At 36.3% G+C, this 15,639-nt stretch overlaps 1 pseudogene; it reads right to left on the reverse strand.

The window, feature by feature from the left end:
* The window catches only part of LOC149546306 (disease resistance protein RPP4-like), a 77,399-nt pseudogene extending 63,506 nt beyond the window's left edge, over nucleotides 1-13,893 (reverse strand).
* Nucleotides 13,894-15,639: the final 1,746 nt, after the last annotated feature.

The following is a 15,639-nucleotide window of genomic DNA, read 5'->3' on the forward strand; positions in this document are numbered from 1 at the left end:
ATGAATTTGCCAAGAAAATGGCTAAGGACATATATTGTGAAGAAGCTGGACATGATATAGATGATATGGATGAGGAAACACAAGAAATGGCTATTGAGCATGTCAAAAAATATCCTGATCTGTTAAATGCCCTTGATATTGATGAATATGCTAGAAGTGTGGAGCAATGGACATCCAATAAAAAGTAGGAAACCCTTGCTGACATAAAGAGTGAATTGTTACATGGATTTCAGGATTTGAGATCACCATATAAAGAGCCATCCCAGGATGAGGAATTTTATCTGCTAACTGGAGAAAATGAAGAGACCTTGTTAATGGGAAAAATTGTCCCCGCAAAGTCCAAAATCATCGTATAATTTGTGATCTGGAATCAAGCTTGACATGAATAATATTGAAAGAGGAGCTTTCTGATGATCTAGATATAGATCCTTTAGAAAAAATTGCAGAAGGCAGCATCCTTACCTGTTGGGTGAAAACTATGACAAAAGTGAAGTACCTAGTTGAGTTAACTTGCAAAGAGAGTTCACTAAAGAATGATAACTATCAGGGTGCATAGGATAAGGATAAGGAGGTTAAGGATCCATATTTTGCGGAAGATGATTCCATTTCACGAAGTGAACAAGAGAATGAAACCATTAAGTTCCTAACAGATAAAGAGCCAGGGGAGAGTATTATCCATCCAAGCTTGAAAGGGCCTACTCACTTGATTCTAACACTGAACATTTTCAATGGATTTTATGCACACAAGAATATTGTGGAGGGAGGAAAAGACCAAAAGGATTTTGCTAGCTATCTTCGACTTGGAAAATACTTTCAATTGGGGAGGAGACATTTGAAGATCTTGATGAGGTCATAGACAGATATATATTCAAGAGAGGATAAGATATTTCAGTATTTTGTTCTACTGTTTGGTGAGTCATAAAACACACATCAACAGACACCTTTCTATAGATGCAAGAACACACAAGCTCCTCTCTCTCTCTCTCTCTCTCACTCTCCCTCTGTCCCTCCGTCCCCCCTTCTTATCCCGCACTCTCTACCCCTCTATGTATCTCTCCCTTTTAATAAATTTATTAAGTTAGTTAATTATTCAACAAAATATGCAACTAAATTTTACGTGAAATATTATATAAGAAAAAATATACCATTTTACATTCACATACATTAAACATTTGATGATAACTTTAACAAGAAAAATGATGCTTTGTTAATAATTGCTCTTAAAAAATGTGGAATTTTGGCAACATAGATTTTACATGCAATTTAAAAAAAAAGATCATGAAAATCATTAATCATATAAATCATATTTTAACATCATGAAATTCTAATAATGAATTTCACATAATTACTACAATATGAAAACTTGCTAACTTGATAGAACAATATCCATGATTTGATGGTGGTGTGAAAACACACCGTTAAACACAAAAACACTGAGAAATCCATGATGTATGCCTTTATGCCCCACATTCGACGACACACCGTTACATACGAAAACACTGAGAAATCCATGATGTATTCCCTTATGCCCCACATTCGACGGCAACCCTCTCATGCTGCTCAATCTTCCCATTACTGTTTGTATTGTTAGATGGTCAATCCTGCATATATGAACTAAACATGCTTGAAAAATTAAAACCTGATTATTTTTTTAATGGAATACACCAAGGAGTGGCATCAGAAATATTGATCGTTTACAAACACAGTAAACAATCATCAGATAGCTCATTTTTTATCAGCATGTGTGGTCTTGCAATATTAGCAAATCAAGAGCAATAAAAAAATACAAGAGAAAGACACTTTATCAATATCGTTGACAATCTTGTCAAGAAGCATGTACATATGAAACCAAATTGTGGAAAAAAAAATAAGAAATTTAAAAAATATCCAAGAAAATTAGGAATATACATATAACATGGGACATAATCATGACTGTACAATCATCTACCAAAAATCCTCAATACTTTTGATAATCTTGTCAACGAGAACATACATAGGAAATCAAATAGGGACAAAAAGACAAAAAAATAAAAACATATGCAAGCAAATTAGGACTATAGATATAACATAGGACAGAATCATGAACTATACAATCATCTAGCAAATCACATTTCTATATGCTTTCAAGTTCTACAATTGAGCATTCATCATTTGCCACTCCCTGTGTATTCCATGTATGTATGGTTCAAATATAACTCTAATTAACAATGCAATGAACAACTATACCAAACGTTTACGAGATCATAAACTACATGTTTTGAGAGATCAATGCAATACCATTAAACAAAGCCAACTAACCCTCTGGAATTATTTCACATGCCAATCGTGTGAATGCCAATGAAATGAACAACTAAACTATGTATTGACCAATGCCAATCATGTCAATGAAATGAATGACTAAACTATGCATATATCAAGTATGTATACATACGTACATACATGCGTGAACATACATATGCATAGACATACATACATACGCACATACATACATACACATGTACATACATTTGTACATACATACGCACGTACATACATACATACGCACATACATACACACATACATACATACATGCTTAGCAAAATAGAAAAAATGTGCTCAGTAATGATTTCCAATATAGTGTTGTGATAGATCAATGCAATACCATTACACAAAGCCAATTAACCATCGGGAATGACTTCACATGCCAATCGTGCGAATGCCAATGAAATGAACAACTATCCTGCGTATTGACCAATGCCAATCATGTCAATAAAATGGATGACTAAACTATGCATAGATCAAGTTTGTATATATACGTACATACATGTGTGTACATACATATGCACATACATACATACATACGTACATACATGTGTGTACATACATATGCACATACATACATGCATACGTACATACATGTGTGTACATACATACATACGCATATACATACATACATGCTTAGCAAAATAGTAAAAATGTGCTCAATAATGAGTTCCAGTATAGTGTTGTGAGAGATCAATGCAATGCATAGATCAAGTATGTATACATGCGTACATACATGTGTGTACATACATATGCACATAATACATACATACATACGTACATACATACATGTGTGTACATACATATTGTTTGTTTCAAATCTGTTTAGCAAAATAGTCAATATGTGCTCACTAATGAATTCCAATATAGTGCTGTGACAGATCAATACCACTGAAATGGACAACTAAACTTTGTAACAGTTTCTTGCCAGTAATGAGTTCTAGTATAGTGCTGTGAGAGATGAATGCAATACCATATAAATAGAGCCAATTCATAAGCTATGTATAGATCAATGGCAATCATGGCTTTTATCTAGACATAATCAATATGTGCTCAATATGTGCTCAATAATGAAATTTACAAGTATATCACTAGCTTTTATCTATACATAGCTGACCTATACATAGTTTATCATGGTTCTATTTCTATCTGCTATCTGCTTAGCATAGTCAATAGATGTGGTAACTATTTGTTTCAAATCTATTTAGCAAAATAGTCAATATGTGCTCACTAATAAATTCTAGTATGGTGCTATGAGAGATCAATACCAGTGAAATGAACAACTAAACTTTGCAACAATGTCTGGCTATTTGTGTCAAATCTGTTTAGCAAAATAGTCAATATATACTCAATAATGAATTCCAGTATGTGCTCATGTGATTACTTGTATATATCATAATGCCAATCATAATAGCAAAACATGGCAATCATGCTTTTATCTATACATAGTTGACCTATACATAGTTTATCATGGTTCAAATCTGTTTAGCAAAACAGTCCAATATATGCTGTAACAATTTGTTTAGAATCTGTTTAACAAAATAGTAAATATATGCTCACTAATGACTTCCAGTATAGTGTTGTGAGAGATCAATGCAATACCATTAATCAAAGTGAATCATGCCAATGAAATGAACAACTAAACTATGGATATATCAAGTATGTATAGATCTATGTAAAATCATTCAACATACTTATGATGTCATAAACTATGTACAGATCAATGTAATACCATTAAACATAGTCAACTCATAAACTATGTATGGATACATGGAAGATCAATGGAAATCATGGCTTTTATCTATACATAGTTGACATATACATAGTTTATCATGGTTCAAATCTGTTTAGCAAAACAATCCAATACATGTTGTAACAGTTTGTTTAGAATCTATTTAACAAAATAGTAAATATATGCTCACTAATGACTCCCAGTATAGTATTGTGAGAGATCAATGCAATACCATTAATCAAAGTGAATCATGCCAATGAAATGAACAACTAAACTATGGATATATCAAGTATGTATAGATCCATGCAAAATCACTCAACATACTTATGACGTCATAAACTATGTACAAATCAATGCAATACCATTAAATGCAGCCAACTCATAAACTATGTATGGATACATAGAAGATCAATGACAATCATGGCTTTTATCTATACATAGTTGACATATACATAATTTATCATGGTTCAAATCTATTTAGCAAAACAGTCCAATACATGCTGTAACAGTTTGTTTAGAATTTGTTTAACAAAATAGTAAATATATGCTCACTAATGAGTTCTAGTATAGTGTTGTAAGAGATCAATGCAATACCATTAATCAAAGTGAATCATGCCAATGAAATGAACAACTAAACTATGGATATATCAAGTATGTATAGATCCATGCAAAATCATTCAACATACTTATGACGTCATAAACTATGTACAAATCAATGCAATACCATTAAACACAGCCAACACATAAACTATGTATGGATACATGGAAGATCAATGACAATCATGGGTTTTATCTATACATAATTTATCATGGTTCAAATCTGTTTAGCAAAACAGTCCAATACATACTGTAACAATTTCTTTAGAATCTGTTTAACAAAATAGTAAATATATGCTCACTAATGACTTCCAGTATAGTGCTGTGAGAGATCACTAATTAAATAGTCAAAATGTGCTCAATAATGAGTTCCAATATAGTGATGTGAGATTAATATAGTTTCAGTTTAGTGCTATTAGAGATTAATGCAAAACCATTGAATAGAGTAATCATGCAGCATAAGTCATTGCAATCCAGTCAGTAGCTGAAATAGCTAAATGGTACCAAATGTCATTGCAATCCACTCTACTCTCTCCACCTCATCCATCATCAAGAACCCTTTGGCTCTTTCACGTTGAAGCACGAAGGTATCATGTGCTTTTACGAAAATTGCTCGACTCAGTTCAGGGACAGCTTTGAGAGTAGTATATGCAGCAGTCAAAATATTATCATCTTCAGATTTATCCACTTTTACAATCTGAGGCTTAATGAGGCCATCTTTTAGTTCCTTCATAGTTTCGCATATCACATCCAATGATGCAGCCAAAGATGTCTTCTTCCTCTTTCCCCTCCTTGATGATGATGGTGGAGGAGTCCCTCTAGCAATTGTACTCGACTGATTGGAATGATATAACTCTTCATCAATATCTGGTTGGCTGTCAAGAGGTGTACCACAATTGGTATCATCCTCATCAAGCACATTAAATGCATCATTCATAGGGTGCCCTTCTTCAGCATCAAGGGGTGTTGTAGATGCGAACCCTTCAGCAATGTCATTACCGACAATTACAGCCAACTCATTGAAATATTGGAAAGGTGACCTCTTATACATTTTTGCATTTTTGAATTCTCTCCTCTACATATAAGCATTAATAGATGGATTAGGTTGTAATTTTTTCATTATTAAAATAAGAAGGGAAAATTTCTTCAATGAAAAGAGTACAAAGATGATCCTACCTTCAAAAGGTCATCCCACACTGAATCCTTAGCATCCACAGTTTGAGTTTCTTCATTCCAAGCTAACCCACTTGTATTTTTCAAGTCCTTCATTACTTTATATCCTACTTTCCATGTTTTTAGCTTATTCTTAAAATGATCTCGTGACAGATTCGAGTTCATCGCTGCATTGAATGTCCTCTCTATCGCAGTCCACGCCTCTTTTTTAAACCCACCTTCACCTTTCCATCCGAGATGGACTTGTTCAAGGAGCAAGTCTAAAAACTTGCATTCCATCGATTTTGTCCACATTTTGTTCTTTGAAGAAGAAGATTTGTTCCTCACAGTGAGGGATCGATCTATATCACTCAAAGTAATGGGAGAACACATCTGGTTCACATGATCAGATCTGTCCATGCTCATCATGAGCTCGGTATATGCCATTGTGTACTCCTTCCTGTATTTCATTTAAATTTGAAGTAGAAAATCTTTAACTATCAATTTGTAATACGTCATAATGGAACAAGGCTAACATATTGAATAGGTAAACGTATTACGATTTAAAGTAATCATATGACTGAAATTGAAAGTTATTTCTCTTTAAATTTAAATGGAATGCAGCAAGCAGTAACATTAGAAAAATAGGATTTTCAACGAATTCGTTGTTCTCTTCTTACTAGTGGGCTTATGATCTTCATCATTTGGTACTCCTTGCTGTATTTCATTTAAAATTGAAGATGATAAACTTTAAATATCATTTTTTAATACATCCTAATGCAATGAGGCTAACATTTAATAAACTTGAAAGAATTTAACTGAAGATGATACACATTTTAAGCAATAATTGATGATAACACATCAACATCAAAAAAACTACCAGTAAGACAAAATGGCAAGTAAATAGTCATGAGCCCCATTATGAAGCATGTTATTGTACTTTCTCAATGCAAAGATGTATAATAATTGTGCTTTCTTGCATTTAAATCAATGTAATCTATATTTCAAGTTGAATTGTGTATTGCAGATATGATCAACAATTTTTGTACATAATGTAGGTGTGAAATTGAAAGTTAATGTTCTTTTTATTTAATTAGAATGTAGCAAAGATTGATATCAGAATAACGAAATCAAACACCATCATTGTATATGCATACATCAATTTAATCATATAAAGCACATTGCCTTCTAATAAATCATTTATTCTCGAGATCTATGATCTTCCCACATCCTATTTGCTATATCTTCTCGAAATTGGGCCCACTCATTTCTATCCTCCTGAGACAACCCATATGTCTCAAGTAGTGGCACCTCTATCCCATCACGATCATCTTCCTCTTCAATAGCTTCTTTCGATGGAAGGCCATCCTCTATCGTAATGAAATTGTGAAGTATGCAACATGCTAAAACAATATAGGATTGTGTCATGATATCATAAGACATTGCATGTCTTAAGATTGGAAAACGCTGCTTCAGAATACCAAATGTATGTTCTACTGCATTTCTAAGAGAGGAGTGTTGATGGTTGAACAACTCATGTGCAGAGTTTATTGGGTTTTCTCTTGACCACTCTTTCAAGTGGTAGCGTGTACACCGATAAGGAGCGAGAAATCCAGGTGCATTTGGATATCCAGCATCCACGAGATAATATTTTCCTATATAAAGAAAGTATATTGTCAATACTTGAACCATTTAGCATAACCTTGAGTATATTAAAATGTGATTTGGCTTACCATGGGGAACTACAAGTGGATCTGATCTGGATAGAGCTGAGGCTAGAACACGACTATCTACAGCAGAGCCTTCCCAACTAGCAAGGCAATATTGAAACTTACAATCAAAGAAGCAGACACCCATAACATTTTGCGATAGGTTCCCTTTTCTATCACAATATTTACCCTGTATGTCGACATCAACTCGCACTGGAATATGGGTATCGTCGATGGCTCCAATGCAATCCTGTGGGATATGATACACTGATCAAATGTATGCTCAAGTAATAATAAGATAAAGACAACATTTTAGACAATAAACTTGTAATAATGTGTGATTTACCTTGAAGAATGGTTCAAAACGATCCTTCCCACTAATTTCAGGAGGAGTGCCTGGACTAGGTGGTATGAAGTAATCTCTGTGAAGGGCTAAGATAGCCATCAAAACCTTGTGGAAGTACTGACTGACTGTCTCTCCTGAGTGCCCAAAGTTATGGGCAATCTTGCGGTTCCTTAGATTGTGCCCAAGGGTGTGGAGGAACATCACTAGTTGTTCCTCTAACTTCAAGTGGATCATATCTCTCAAGCTTCCTTTCAGCCTCAGAATACGAGCTAGAGAAAAGAAGGCTGCCCTACTCATTCGAATCTGATCATGACAATCCACCTCATTCGAATGAATAATGTCTCTACAAAAGGAATTTCCTTTTCTTATTCGTTTACCCATTTGACTACCTTCTCAGTCTACCAGTACTTTGGCTATGCCAATAAAAGCAAAAAGAATTGTGAGAATGCGGGTGTATGTGGTCTTCCTAACTATGGTTCCTTGGACCACTATACTCTCCATAGGATCCATCAGTGACCTGAAAGGTGGACAATTTAAACACTATCAGTTATGAAATATCAACTATCACCTATCGAGATACAACATGATTATTTGCTAGCCTCAGTGCATTAAGAAGTCAATTATTTATTCAAATACAACAAGGAATACCAACTACCGAGGATCATAAGCCCATAAAGAAAAAATTACATTGTGTCATTATACTCCATGTAATCTATCTATACCAATGAAAGCATAATATTGATTCCATTTGTCTATATGTATACACACATGTATGTATATATGTATGTGCACACACATGTATGTATGCATGTATTTACGTACACACACATGTATGTATGTGTGTATGTACATACACACACATGAATGTATGTATGTATGTATGCATGTATGTACGTACACACACACATGTATGCATGCATGTACGTAGACACACACATGTATGTATGCATGCATGTATGTACACACACAAGTATGTATGTGTGTACGTACATACACACACATGTATGTATGCATGTACACACATGTATAAATGTACAGACACATGTATGTATGTACACATACACATGTACAAACTATAACTTGAATTTGGGCTTTTATGAATGTGTTTTAATAAATCGTCGGGTCCGCTGAAATTGAGGCTCGTCTTTTAGAAGATGAAAAGTAGCATAGTTGGCAATGGGAATAGAGTTTCTTTCTACATTGATCTATACATAGTTTGAAATCATGGCTTTTATCTATACATAGTTTATGACCTCATAAGTATGTTGAATGATTTTGCATGAATCAATACATACTTGATATATCCATAGTTTAGTTGTTCATTTCATTGGCATGATTCACTTTGATTAATGGTATTGCATTGATCTTTCACATCATTATACTGGAACTCATTGGACTATTTTGCTAAACAGATTTGAACCATGATAAACTATGTATAGATAAAAGCATGATTGCCATGTTTTGCTATTATGATTGGCACTATAATATATATAGGTAATCACATGATCACATACTGGAATTCATTATTGAGCACATATTGAGCACATATTGATTATGTATAGATAAAAGCCATGATTGCCATTGATCTATACATAGTTTATGATTTGGCTCTATTTAATGGTATTGCATTCATATCTCACAACAGTACACTAGAACTCATTACTGGCAAGAAACTGTTACAAAGTTTAGTTGTTCATTTCACTGGTATTGATCTCTCACAACACTATACTGAAAGTCATTAGTGAGCATATATTGACAATTTTGTCAAACAGATTCTAAACAAACTGTTACAGCATATATTGGACTATTTTGCTAAACAGATTTGAACCATGATAAACTATGTATAGGTCAACTATGCATAGATAAAAGTCATGATTGCCATGTTTTTCTTGATTGACATTATGATATATACAGGTAATCACATGAGCACACACTAGAATTCATTATTAAGCACATATTGAGCACATATTGATTATGTATAGATAAAAACCATGATTGACATTGATCTATACATAGTTTATGACTTGACTCTATTTAATGGTATTGCATTCATCTCTCACAGCAGTATACTAGAGCTCATTACTGGCAAGAAACAGTTAGAAAGTTTAGTTATTCATTTCACTGGTATTGATCTCTCACAGCACTATACTGGAATTTATTAGTGAGCACAAGTTTATGACTTGGCTCTATTTAATGGTATTTCATTCATCTCTCACAACAACATACTAGAACTCATTACTGGCAAGAAATTGTTACAAAGTTTGGTTGTTCATTTCACTGGTATTGATCTCTCACAGCACTATAGTGGAATTTATTAGTGAGCACATATTGACTATTTTGCTAAACAGATTTAAAACAAACAGCCAGAAACTGTTACAAAGTTTAATTTTTCATTTCACTGGTATTGATCTCTCACAGCACTATACTCGAATTTATTAGTGAGCACATATTGACTATTTTAAAAACAGATTTGAAACAAACAGTTACCACATATATTGACTATTTTAAAAATAGATTTGAAACAAACAGTTACGTTTGAATGAACCAAAAAAACTTTAAAAAATCCATTATGTAAAGGTGGGTGTGAGAGGAGAACCGTTTACAGCCGTCGCTATTCAAAGTGGAGAAGAGAAATCGCAAAAAATGCGACGGCCACACGCCACGGCCACAGGAAACCACGGCCACAGAAAACCCACAAGCCCAACAAACGCAGCAAACCAAAAACCCTCACCTTCGCACAACAGAGCACGAAAACAATACAACCGTCGTCTTCCAAAAACCCCAAATTGTTCTTCCAAAAACCTAAGGCGGATTCGGCGGACCTGACGATTTATTCAAACGCATTCATAAAAACCCAAAACCTGATTTTTATTTCAACTTCCACCTATTTCTTGGAAGAAATTTCTTCCAATTTTTGAGCGAAATTGGCAGACGAAACCCGAAACCGGATTATGCGTTTGATGAACCAAACGCCACCGTTTTCTTCCATAACCCGATTTTGGTGCTGAAAACCCTATTCCATGCCCGGTATTCCCGTAACCTAACGGGGCCTAGCGGGAGACACTATTCCAATGTGAAAGTGGAAGACTACGATAAAGTAAAGATCTTACTTCTGATATGTAGCTTATCAACAATTGTAGTCAAAGCCGGGAGAGTTCTCCAATCCACAAACCACGCACACCACCTCTCTAGTTTCCCTCGCCCGAGGCAGGAATCATTAGAAATACGCTCCTCGTCAAACCTAACGAACTGCATCCAGCGTTCACGGTTTTTGGAAATGTTCGACTTGTGCATGGATGAGTAGAGCCGCACCGCTTCGTAATACTGATCTTTAATTACGGTGGTAATCATCCATTGTCCTCGTCGGTCGTTCTTGTACATACCATGAATCATCCCGGTCGCTGGTAGTGGAGCAGAGCCACTAACGTTAACCAAACTGCACACGATTATTGCACTCACTGATCCCTTAAGATTATTTAATGTTCTAAACAGAGTGGCTGGATCTCAACAAGAAATAGCCTCGGGAAGCATAGACGGGATCAAATTTGACATCGCTACATTCGCTGCTTTTCTAATTAGATTAACAAATGACGACAAACTCTGAAAAGAAAACAGAAAAAACTCTCAGTTTATACAAAGGAAGTTATTTTCTTTTGCAGATGCGTTATCCATTACTTTAGAAAATGTAAATGGCATCAATGAGAACAAAGCCGATGGTTCATCATGACTCAAAAACCTCTATTGTTGAGATTTGAAATACCATTGTATGTCAAAAGATGATGGCGGATGGAGGCGCCGCTCTGCTTCCCCACCTTGCGGTGGTTCTGTCTGTCCCCGGTTCCTCTTCTTGGGCCTCGGCAGGTGCAATCTGGGAAATTTCTTCGCTTGACTTTGGCGATTTCTCCTCTGTGGCCAGAGGTTAAGGATGCCGAGGCTGCCCCTGATTCTGCTGCTGCTGATGACGGCTGGACTGGTCCAAGTCCGCCCCACAATCTTACTTATACGTGAGAATTTTCTGATAAAGATGATCCTCCTCCCTCTGCTGGCACTGCCTTGGCAGCCTGAGATTGTTTATTCTGTTTTTTTATGAATAGTTGCTGTTTTCAGGCCGTGTTTTTAAGTCCGGCTTCGGTCATGTGAATTCTTTTGCCGGGTGATCTTGTATCCCCCGACCCTTTTTTTTGTTAATTGTATTTTTAATATATTTTATTAATAAAAAAAGACTATTCATCAAAAGAAACGATTTGAAATCAATACCTTAGACTTTTGAATGCAACCATGTATTGCCGCATTGCTGCAAAATAAAAGCTGCATTCTTTCCAATGACTTCATTTCTCCAATACCTGCTATATTCCCCAGCTTCTCACAAGAGTCGATGCTAATACTCTTCAGTTTAGCAAGACTTGGCAACTCTTCAAGGCTTGGGCATTCGTTAATGTCTATACACTCAATCTGTGTAGGACAATCAGCTCCTGTGACTCGCTTCAATCCTCGGCATAAGCCCAGTCTGAGCGTCCTGAGTGTAGCTGGCAGTGTTATCTCGTGCAGCCTCTCACATTGATTAATTTCAACACTTTCCAAGCAGCTCATCTTGGAAAAATTTGGCAACTCCTCAATTTCAGGACAATAACTTTGCAGAACGAGTTTGGTTAAATTTTCTGGTAGCGTTATGTTTTGGAGCTTATTACACGATTCAATGTGAACTGTCTCCAAACAACAATAACATATGGTTAACTCCTCAAGGTCAGGACAATCACATATGGATAACCTTTGCACATCAAAGTTACCTATCACTTTCTTCAGATTATGACATTTGTTCAACGCAAAAGACTTAAGCTTCCCACATCCATCAAGGGTGATGCTCTGGAGAGAGTTCATACGCACAAGAGTCGAATTAAGCTCAAGTTGCCGACACTCAGAAATAATCAGTTGTACAAGATTATTGAGATGTAGTTCGACCCTTCCTGTGTACTTATAAAACTGCGCTCCTTCCCACAGAAGACATCTCTGAGAAGCCTTCCCTGGAAAGAAGTTAAATTGTTTCGGGCCGCGGCTTCCCGGACATCATAGAGGAAGCAGCATCGATCATATTGATGAAGCTGACGCCTTCGGTTAAACAACTCTTTGCAAAGAGTTGTTTTGCCAACCCCTTCCATCCCGTACTAACGTAGATGCCAACGGTCTTAGCCTTGGTTTCAGCTTCTTTATTCATTCCACAGTGGGTTTCAAAATCTAGTACAAGCTTATCAAGTAATCGCCTTTCAAAATCTGCTACAAGCTTGTCAAGTGCTGCTGGATGTTCAGCAACATGCAAAGGTTCTATGCGTTTAACTTCTTTTTGAGCTGCTGTTACTATGCTATACAAGTCGCGGGCCCTTCATACATGGAGACGAAATTTAATGAGAAATATATATTTTTTAAAACTAAAAGCGACCATTTATTATTTGCAAAGGCATAAAGCAAAGTATAATGGAAACAAAGAAATCTTACTTCAATTTTTATTATCTCGTAAGCCTTGGTCAATGAAATAGACTGGAGGGCTTCCTTCCACCGCTTAAGCTTATTTAGATACCTGGATTTGCTTTGATGTTGAATGAATGTATCAGCGTAGACTCCCTTTTCTATATGGCACAGTTCCCAGGGTTCCACCTCATAAAACACGGGAATGATATTATAAGCTCGAGTCTGTTGCATGAGAACAAGCTCCGCCAAACACCAAGGGGACTCCGCATATCTCTTGGAGAAGATAGCGATATGAACTGCAGCTGAGCGAATGGCTGTCTCGATGGTGGAAGGAAAAGACTGACCAAGCTCCATCTCTTCCTCGTCAAGAAAAGCCTGTATTCCTAACTCCTTGAGGCAAGTGTGGAGCGGACGAGCAAGGGAATATTTGGAATCAGGGCCTCTGTGATTGATGAAGACATCATACAATGCTGTGGATTCAGAAACCTTTCGCCTTATCCCAGGAGGTTCAATTCCTAAGAAATCGCGACATTTCCTTATGGATGATGAAGAAGATGCCATTTGTTTCAGCTCAGACACTTCCCACACTTGTAGAAATGCAGATTTATGTAGAAGAGAGGAAGAGAAGAGCCAACTGCGCTAGATCGGTGTTGGAATCGACAGAATATGATTGTTTCAGCTCAGACACTTCCCGCACTTGTAGAACTGCAGATTTATGTAGAAAAGAGAAGAAAAAAGCGAACTGCGCTAGACCGGTGTTAAAATCGATAGAATATGATTGAGAGGTATGGCAGGCATGTTCTCTCGTCCCTAAAAACCACGACGATTCAAACATTTAGAAAACAGAAATTAAGGGTTTGGCCATGACCGAGAAGTTAAGCGGCAGCACGCTACAAATCTAGTATTTCGTTAAGAAGGTGCAAACACATTGTTCGACAATTCAAGGGCAGGAAAGTTGAAGGAAAGAAGCTCATGAACTCCATTATTTTGTCTAAATTTGGTAAATACTAATTCTCCATGGCCCAGAAAAGAAACTTAGTGGATATCTATTCCACCACGACAGCAAGGACTGCAAGTGTGTAATAATTAGATTGATTACATCACTTACCTACGGACCGAGAAGGAGAAGCGAATTTTTCCCCCCAAAAAAAACAAACAGAATTTCTCTCTGTGAGGGACAGAACAGTAGTCTTCACATGTCTTTTGCATGGTACTGATTTTCTCCATTGACAGCAATCGTTAGGGCAGCCACTATGGGGTAGAGGGTGGGCGTCCTATACACATAAAGATGTAGGGTAGGGGCAGAACTATAGATAGTAGGGCCTGTCTGGAATAATAGTTGGGGCATGTGTATGCTAGGGCCACGATGTTTGAGCTTGAATAGATAGTAGGGCCTGGCTGGAATAATAGTTGGGGTATGTGTATGCTAGGGCCACGATGTTTGAGCTTGAATAGACAGCCATTTCTAAGGCCTTAGCTTTTCTTTTATGTTGTGGAAAATTGGCGTGGGAACGGATTAGACAAAGTGATGGCGGGGGGTACAAAATTGGCGGGAGACGGATTTGACATTCTGATGGCGGGGGAGCTTCCCCTCAATTTCCTGCCCCATTTAATGTATTCCTTCCATCAGTCCTAAGGGTTCGTTTGCTTCCTAGAAGATGGCCGGAATTGATATTTCTTAAATCTGGAAATTTAAACAAGGTAAAATGAAATTAGAATTTCAAACTTCTAATTTTTTGACTTTGCATTGTTCTCATGGAGGCATTTTACTTTTGTGTTGACATTGTTTTCTTTTGTGGAGGTGTCTTAGTAGCAACGAGCTATTAGCATAGGCTACCTTCCCACTAAATTAAATTAAATTTTTTCTTATGTCGACTTTGAGCTACCTTGGACGACTGTAGTACCACAATCTTGTACGCCTCAAGGGCTAGGGAAGAAAGAACAAGTGTCTCTTCATTCTCTACAACTACACGTTCAACAAAGGCCTTGAAAGAAATTTGTTCAGTCCAAAATTAAACCTTTTATTCAACTATTTTGCATTTTTCAACAAGATAAATGTTATTAAGGGCCACATTGTAAACTACTTTTTGTCAAAAATTACAAGTTTATAGTAACCATTATTTATAGAAGAGGATTTCTATAGGCTATCCATCATCTACTATATTTATAGTTTTGTTGATGTAAATATGGATGAATAGTTAAGTTGCATTAGCAAAGGAATATTTTGACGTCAACCGGCAATTAGACAATCAAGGTTGAAGAAAATTGTCCTATCCCAGAAAAAAATTGAAGACCAGATGTATGTGGTGTTTTCAGTGTCTGCAGGTGACATGATCCC

Source organism: Cupressus sempervirens, chromosome 7, assembly GCF_028749045.1.
Source record: "Cupressus sempervirens isolate cs-2001-9-10 chromosome 7, ASM2874904v1, whole genome shotgun sequence".
NCBI lineage: Eukaryota > Viridiplantae > Streptophyta > Pinopsida > Cupressales > Cupressaceae > Cupressus > Cupressus sempervirens.